This window comes from Elephantulus edwardii, unplaced genomic scaffold (genome assembly GCF_000299155.1).
Source record: "Elephantulus edwardii isolate Elephantulus edwardi_28Jun2011 unplaced genomic scaffold, EleEdw1.0 scaffold00008, whole genome shotgun sequence".
NCBI classification, from domain to species: Eukaryota; Metazoa; Chordata; class Mammalia; order Macroscelidea; family Macroscelididae; genus Elephantulus; species Elephantulus edwardii.
Window position 1 is genome coordinate 9,614,957 of NW_006399758.1, and position 9,385 is coordinate 9,624,341.

At 38.9% G+C, this 9,385-nt stretch overlaps 1 protein-coding gene and 1 pseudogene across 1 annotated transcript in view; both read right to left on the reverse strand.

Annotated features, from left to right (window-relative positions):
- Window positions 1–9,385, reverse strand: part of CPA6 (carboxypeptidase A6) — a 557,716-nt gene that overhangs the window by 113,761 nt on the left and 434,570 nt on the right. The gene's annotated exons all lie outside the window — the stretch shown is intronic.
- LOC102875977 lies at window positions 1,251–3,018 on the reverse strand (annotated as a pseudogene).

Here is a 9,385-nt window from a genome sequence, read left to right on the forward strand (position 1 = left end):
AATCCACTCTGCAACCCTCATTGCATACTCCTACGATAAGAATAATGCCCTAAAATATAATACTTTTAGACTATTCTCTCCCCCATAGACTTCAATGCCATAAACATATTTTAAAAAATTTAAGGCTCAGTTTCCAAAAGTTAACTTTATCACACATTTTTCTGTCTAAGAAACCAAAAGTTCTGGAACAAACAACAAAGGGGTGGCCAAGGGGAAGGCAGTGCCACACCCTCAGTCATTCATACTCCTACTGAAGACACTCAAAATGATTTATTGTTAAAGGATCCTCTGATTTGAAAACATGTTTCACTTAAAAAAAAAACAAGGAGCTGGAAGGAAAAGTAGGTATACAGTCTTTGCATTCAACCAGTTGTTGTCTAAAATGTGTTCACGTTTAATTGCTGTCTAAAATCGGTTTATTTATGAGTTGCCAACTTTTAAAGCAAATGCACTTGCACACATGCACACCCACATACATATCCTAACTCACTTTTCTTTACCAAACATTATCTTCCAACACACTAACAAAAGATATTGACATTTTCTTTCCACTTTTGGATCAGGTGGCCATAAAATTGCCATTGCTCAAAGATCACTCCCATTGCCATCGGAACCAACCCATAGCTAGACCTCCAGCCGGTTTCCAAGGCTGAAAATTGCATAAGATAGTGTCAATCTTTTGCCCTGGGAGCCACTGGTAGATTCAAACCATCAGAGATGTGTGGCCTTTGGGTTAACAGCTCACTTCTTTAAGTCACCAAGACCTCCTTCGCTCCCTCCTCCTGACTATAATTTTCCATATTTCTTTTCAACTTTGCAGCTGAATTTAACTAGACTTCAAACAGACGTGTCTTTCTAATTCTTATGTGACATAAGCAGTGGGGGGCAGGAAATGTGAAGCTAATTATGAAAAGGATTTTGTATCATTTCCATATTCAAGTGTTCCAAACACACTTTAGACATACTTTTTTCCTGCATAAATGTTTCATTCCATTAACAATGACTTGTCATTTTACAAAAGGCAAAATCTATTTCAACCCAGTTAGCTACCTTACAGTCTATGGACTAAATACTATAAAAACAACAAAAGCCTTAAAGGGCACTGGTGGGTTCTGCCTCAGCATCTAGAGGTAGACACAATCATCCTGTAGAAAAGATTAACAGTAAACAAAACTAAAGCAAAGCTCACAATTAACATTCCATTTCTAATGCCTAGTTCCAGGAAGCCACGTTTTGTCAACAGGAGGTATTCAGTTCAACTGTGCGTTGAAAAACTGATTGCCCACAATCATCTTACTATGATTCTTCGGCTGTTCTTCCTTAAAGTTGTCCTTCATCTTATCTCTCTTCAGCCCTCCATCCCAGAGAAGCTCAGTCAATCCTCCTTGTACAGAAATAGCAGACTTAACCATATTAACAACTGAACTGCATCTTCCCCTTCTTCTCTGGTCACGAGGCATGTACCACACATCACAGACCATGGCCCAGCTGGTCATCATTTGAAGCAGATAGCTCACCGTGTTGTATTTACTACTGTGCCAAAAGGCATCACCAAACTGAGGGTTGTACTTAATTGCAACTGGAGGTATGGTTCCTCCAATTTCAAAGTTTCCCTTTTTTTCAAAAATTTAGGTTGTTTATTTTTCATTTCAATGAACATCTACAGAGATTTTTGAATCCCTTTTTAAACATCATGACTGAAGTATTGTTGATACAAGTTCCTTCTGGAAAGATCAATATAGGTAGTTTCTTTTATATCAGCAACATGTTCCTTCAGTCTCTTAGTAACCAGGTGTCAATCCCTCATTTCTGAACGCTCAAACCAGACATGTGGACAGGCCTTGATCATCACTCTCTGAACAATTCTTGTTAATCCACCATGAATCTGACCAAGCATAGCATAGTGACTGTCCATTGTCAAGATCAAAACATCTATGGGAAAGGTGTGTTTGGCCACACAAATGCCTCCTTTTTGGAGTCTGTACTGCTTGTTACTATAGTGAATGGTACCAGAAAGGGCTCACACACAGATCTGGCAGCAGGTCAGGTGGACCAATTCACTGAGCCAGTTTCTGAGGCTGCCGTCTGGCAGCTGCCCAACCAGCATAGTTCCTATAACGAGCAAACTAATCCCAATGGAAGCCAAGGTAACCTGCAGTGGCAGAAGAACACAGTAGTGTACTATGATGCCCAGAACCCGTACCATGTTGAGGCGAGGACTGATGTACTGGAAATTCACATTAGTCCTTGAGAGGAGATTCTATGATACTAGGTCCTCTGAGGAGAACCTCTAGGTTACTTAATCTTCTACAATGGCTTCCAATCCCATCTTGGAGAAATAAAACACATCAGAGAGCTCGAAGTCCCTTCCCCAAAGACCAGAGAGCCCTTTCTACATGGGTGACTCATCTGTTTGGATAATACCAACAGAAGCTGAGTTTTTAAGAACCGACTTCTTTGGGGCTCCTTTTACAATTTGTAATGTGGTCCACTCTAAAGTTTTCACCAGGATTTTCATGTACAGCTCAGAGAAGTCCAAAGACACCTGGAAGCTGAAGGTAGGAGGATGAGGCCGAGCACCAGAGTTAGCCAGGTGGACAGGACCTTGACCATCAGTTCTGTGCCCTCCTTGGCTTGCAGCTCGCACACCTTGTCAGAGAAGGTTCAAAGAGGAGATCCCTTTTAAACAGTCATTAGGTATTATTGTTATATTATTGTTATGACAGAAGTCCAGAATGGAGGCTGCACAGGGGAGTAGACTTGGGGGAAGGGATTGTATAACAACAAAAGAATTTTTCTTTTACTTTTCAAAGAGAAGAGTCAATTGGGGGGAGGGAGGGGTGAACAGGGAGAAAAGTTCAACAATGAATGAATGAATGGAAATCCTCAGTCTCTGTAAACTTTCATTAAAATTAATAATAATAAAAAAAGAGGAGATCCCAGCCTGAGGCTGGAGTTCCGCCACTGCCTGGCACCCAGCACAAGGCCCTCATGGGGCAAGGATCCCTGCAGGGGCATGACGGGCATGCACAGGAGACAGTGGAACTGTGCTACCAGCCCCTCTCGGAAGTCTTGAAGAGCAATGAAGTCAGCTTAAGTCTTTTGATTTCTTTGATTCAAGAAAAATGAGTAATAGACAATTTCTATATCTTCTCCATCTTTCATAATGTTGTATATTTGCTTTGCAGTGAGGATCTTTGTTTTCTAGATATTTAGATGTAAGTTCATACAAGCGTTTCAAGTCATCCTCACTTTTAGCAATAAGGTTGTGTCATCTGCACACTGTAGGTTGTTAATAAGTCTTCCTCCAATCCTGATGCCACATTCTTTTACAAATAGTGCAGCTTCTTGAAATTGCTCAGCATACACATTGAATAGATATGGAGAAAGGATATAGCCCAATGCACACCTTTTCTAATGTTGATGTAGGAGTGGCAACCACTCCCTAAACAACAAGCCTCTGGAAATTCTATGAACTTTAATAAATGCTGATAGTTGTAGAAGGGCTTCAGGACCTTTATTCATAGAGTCGCTATGAGTCATGCTTGATTCAAAGACAATCAACAGCAACAACAACGGTGTTCCCTTGCTCTGTTTGTATCAAAGCTTCTTGGTCTAAAATACAGGTTTTGCATGAGCACAAGTGTTCTGAGATTCAGTCTTTTCAGTTTCAGCCATAATGTATATTATGATCCACACAATCAGATGCCTTTGCATAGTCAATAAAGTACAGATAGACATACTTCTGGTATTTTCTGGCTTCAGCCAAGATCCACTGTTCATTTTTCATAGGGTTGCTATGAGTTGTAGTTGATTTGACAGAACTTTACAATAACAATGATATTTTAAGGAGCACTGGTGATATAGTATCTAAAATTAAGCTGTTAATGGAAAAATCAGCATTTCACATCTATCGGCCACTCAATAGGAGAAAAATAGGAAATATCCTCTGATAAACCTGATGGAGGATTGCTATAAGTCAGAATCAATTCAATGGCAGTGGGTTTTTGCTTTTGTGCTTCCTGCAGGAGTTTCTGAGTCTGATTATCTATATCTAATCTATATCTATATCTATATCATCTATATCTATATCATCTATATCTATATCTATCTATATCTATATCTATATCTATCCAATCTATATCTATATCTATCTATATCTATCTATCTATCTCTATATATCTAATCTATATCATCTATATCTATATCATCTCTCTCTATTATCTATATGATCTATATCTATAGCTATATCAGCATCTATAGCTATATCATCATCTATAGCTATCTATCTATCTATCTATCTATCTATCTATCTATCTATCATCTATATATATCTCACATCACATACATTACATATCCATTTAGCACAGAGAAGTTATCAGAAAAAAAAATTGAAGACTTAGCTGCTGACCATTGTACAGCAAGTTTCTAATGTTAGGGGGAAGGCTCAGTCTTTTGTCATTAAGTATGTTCATTGTAGTTTGTTTTAGACACTCTTTATAAAGTTGAAGAAGTTATCTTTTATTCCCAAGTTTTGAGAGTTGTTATTGTGACTGGACACTGAATTTTGTCAGATGATTTTTCTTTGTCAATTGATAAAGTCAGGTGATTTTTCTTTTGTCAATTGTTATGCTACATTATATTGAGTTTCAAATATTAAACAAGCATTTCATGTCTAGAATAAATCTTAGTTGGTCATACTGTATGATTCTATTTCAGGAAATAATATATGATCAAGAGTCAATGGTAGTAAAGGAGGAAGTTTAAACTTCTATCTATGAAGGACTGGCAAAAAATATGGCCCTAGGAATTGGTGGAATGCCAACTGATAAATTTCAGCAACAGATACAGCCCTGGATGTGCTCACCAGATTGTGCCAAAATGTCTAGAGGACAGCTACTTGCCAAACTGACTGGAAGACAACCACATTTATTCCCATTCCCCTTAAAAAAGGTGATCTGACAGAATGTAGAAATCATTGAACAATATCACTAACTTCATGTGCAAGCAAAATTTTCCTGAAGTTTATCTAAAATTACTAGAATAGTAAATCAACAGAGAACTACCAGAAATATAAGCTGGGTCTAGAAGAAACCATGACACTAGGGATATCATTGTTGATGTCAGAGGGACCTTGGCTGAAAGTAGATAGTTCCAGAAGAATGTCTATTTGTGTTTCATTGACTATGCAAAGACATTTGACTGTGAAGATCACACAAACAATTGTGTTTAACACTGAGAGAATGAGAATCCTAGAACACCTGATTGTGCTCATGAAATCTTATACCTAGACCAGGGAGCTGAACAATGAAAGAGAACACTGCATTCAAAATCAATGAAGAAGTGTGTCAATGATGTACCTTTTCAATATATTTGCTGAACAAATAATTTGAGAAGCTGGACTTTATGAAGAGAAGCTGGACTTTATGAAGAAGAATGTGGGATCAAGATTGGAGAAAGATTCATCAAAAACCTGTGCTAAGCAGATGACACAACCTTGCTTGCTGATACTGAGGAGGACTTGAATGAGGTATTTGCAGCAGAAGATCAAGGATTGCTTTCAATATTATCTCAACACCAAGAAAACAACAATACTCATTAGTTCATCTTGCTCAGATCCACAAACAACACCCTTGGCACCAGCAGCCAGGATATAAAAAAGAAAAGTTGCATTGGGAAAAATCTGCTGTCATGATGTCTTAACAGCGCTAAAGAGTGACAATGTCAGTCTAGAGACAAAGATGCACCTGATCCTGGCCAAGGCCTTCTCAATTGCTTGCCATGTGTTTGAGAGTTGAACATTATATAAGGACGACCGAAGAAGAATCACTGCCTTTGAATTGTGGTGCTGGTGAAGAGTATTGAACATATCATGGACTACCAAGAGAACAAACAAGTCTGTCCTGGAAAAGGTGAAACCAGGGTGCTTCTTGGAGGCAAGGATTATGAAACTCCATACTTTGGGCATGTTGTCTGGAGGAACTAGTCCTTTGAGAAGGACTGGAATCATGTTTGGAAGGGTGGAGGGTCAGCCCAGGAGAGGAAGACCCTGAATGAGATGGCTTGACACAGTGACTGTGGCAATGGGGTCAAGTGTGTCAGAGAGAGTGAGACTGTCTTAGGATAAGGCAGGGTTCAGGGCCATTGTTCCTAGGGTTGCTATGAGTCATAGTTGACTTGATAGCACATTAACAACAATCTCTATTTGCTGATATTTTATTAAATTTGTATGTGTAGTCACAAAAAAATATTGGCCTGTAATTGTCTTTGTACTATCTCTTGCTTTGACATTATGGCATTAGTAGTTTCATAAAATGATCTAGAATTGTCTCCTTATCTTTATTTTATTTTTTAAAAATATTTTTTATATACTGGTTTATTTACCAACTTAATATACATTGCTTTTCACACCAGATCTTTACCATTTGCTTTACTTACCTCTTCTTCCACCCATCAAATTTTGCGATCCTATGATTAACCATCCCTGCCCCCCATCCTCACCCCTCTGCTCCCCCCACACACATCTTGGATCTTCATATTCATTCTAAAATAATGGTCTTATACAATATTTGTCCTTATGGGACTGAGTTAGTTCACTTAGCATATTGCTCTCCAGTCCCTCCCAAGTTAGACAGTAATTTACAAAATCATTGCTCCTGTATGCTGCGTCATATTCCATCATGTGAATGTACCATAATTTCTCAATCCATTCAATTGTGGTTGGACATTTAGGCTGTTTCCATGTCCTTGCAATGGTAAATAACGTTTCTGTGAACATTAGTGTACAAGTCTCCATTTGTGCCTCAGTTCTCATTTTCTTGAGGTATATTCCAAGCAATGGAATAGCTGAGTCATGGAATTTCTATGTCCAGCTTTTTGAGGAAACACCAAACTACCTTTCAGAGTGGTTATACCATTTTACAATCCCACCAACAATGTATAAGCATTCCTCTCTCTCCACATCCTCTCCAACATTCATTACTTGCTGTCCTATTAAACTGTGTTACTGCTACTGATGTGAGATGATATCTCACTGTGGTTTTGATTTGCATCTCTCTTATGACCAATGATTTTGAGAATTTCTTCTTGTGTTTGTTGGTCATTTGAATATCTTCCTTTGTGAAAATTCTTTGCATGTCTTTTGCCCATTTTGTAATTATGTTAGCAGTCTTTTTCTCATGGAGGCTCTGCAGGATTCAGTAAAGTTTTGATATGAGACCCTTGTCTGAAATGGTATTGCCACATCTTTTTTCCCAGTCAGTAGGTTTCTTTTCACTCTGTTGGGAAAAAAAAAGTTTTTGATGCACACAGGGATTTCATCTGTAGAAGGTCCCATCCATCAATTTTATCCTCTTCATCATTTATTTTTGAGAAGAAACTAAAAAAATCTCTGGAGCTAGAAACAACCCGTAAGTGAGACTTCATTGGGTTTCTGAGACTATAAATCCCTTGAGGGGTGACTGCCTATTGTTCTCCACTAGAGAATTCAAACTAACAGAGATTTGTAACCTTTGGATTAGCAGTACAACTTGCTATGGGGAAGAGGTGATGGGAAATGGATGTTGACGTACTATGTAACTATTGGTGGATTTGAACTTCCAGAGAGCTGAAGGATTTGGATCAGCAGTATAGATCCCTATGGATTATGCGACCAGAGTGATGTAAATAGTTTTTGTTCAACTACTGACCTAGATGTTAATAGTTTGAAACTATCTAGTGGCACCTCAGAAAAAAGACTTGGTGATCTTTGTAAAGATCACTGTGAAGTAAAGTCTATGGGTGGGGGGCATTTCCACTCTGTAAACACATGAACTCTCCATGGGTCCGAAATGACTGAATCTTCTCAGGTTATTTCCAACCAAGAACTTTGGCTCTGTCTTGTAATTCACCTGATATGTATTCTCTCTTTCTTCCTTTTAGTAGCCAAACCCCAATGTTTTACTGGCTCCAGTTCCATCACAGCGAAGCATGGACGCAGGTGATATCAGAAGAGAAGTGACAAGTGTGCACTTGCCCTTGAAATCCCTGATAATTAAAGACACAGGTAGGAATGGATCATTTTAGTCACCTGGGGACTGCCTGAACCCTCATTTTATTGAGTGTCAGAAAGGTTAAATGACTTATCTACCCAAAGCACACAGCCAATAAGTGGCAAAGCTGACATTCCAGCTTAAGTCTGTCTGACTTCTGTGTGCCCAGAACCCCTACAGAATCTGCTTTTCTCTATTAGGATTATCCCAGAGGGTCTGTTGATCTTTTTCCCCCCCCTTCTTCTCTCTCATTCACATCTGAATTAGAGTACAAACATTATGGTGGAGGTTCTGGGAAAAATTCCCACAAGTTAAAGGTGGTCTACATGATGTCCTTGGCGATTTCCACTCCCTCTATTCATGCTGTTATTGATGATGTTATGTGCCATCCAGTTGGAATTGACTCATAGCTGACACCCCCCGGAACCCCACCATGAGGTTTCAGAGGCAGTAAAATATACAGGAGGAAAGTGCTCATCTTTCTCCCTTGGAGCAGCTGTGGATTCAAATGGTGTGCCGTCACTATCCATGCTCTTGTGTAATATTCCCTAAGCATGGGCTAGACTTAATAACTCACTTCTAATGGACAGAGTATGGCAAAAGAATGGAATGTCACATCTGAGAGTAGGTTACAGAGTGACTGGATTTCCAGCGTGAGCCTACTTCTGTGTTTCTCTCACCCTTTCTGAGGAAGGCCAGGTGACATAACATAAACTGCCTTATGGTGAGGCCCATTATGTCTCTGCTGTACGTGCAGAAGTGACCCAAGAACAACCAATAGCCACATGCATGAGTTTTTTTCTTAAGTTGTCAACTGTTTTATTTGTAAACATAATCAATGCTTATGGAAACAACAATCAAGAAATAAACAATGCATTGCATTGGGCAAATGCACTACTAAAAAGTACTTCTGAAGTGTTTCAACGCTTATGGGAAAAATCAAGAAATAAACAATGCATTGTGTTGCATTGGGCAAACGTGCTACCAAAGACTACTTTGAAGTGTTTTTGTAGGGGAATAAAACAAAGATGAATGACACCACTTTGAGGAGTTAAGTACTCCTCACTTAAGTCTTGGCTTATGAATGAGATTTGAGGTGACACAACCCCACAGCTATAACTTCAGCAGGTTTATGATACAAACTGATTTGCAGGTATCTAGCTAAGCTAGGTCCTAATTCCTGATCCACAAAGCTGTGAAGCAATTCATGTTTGTCATTGTACTTGAACAACCTTGAGGAAAGCATACCAAAAAACCAAACAAACAAGCACTATTTGTCCTGATGTAACTGGCATATTTCAGTCTGCATAATACTTTCTAGCCTCTCCCAAGTTGTACAGTATTTTACAAAATCA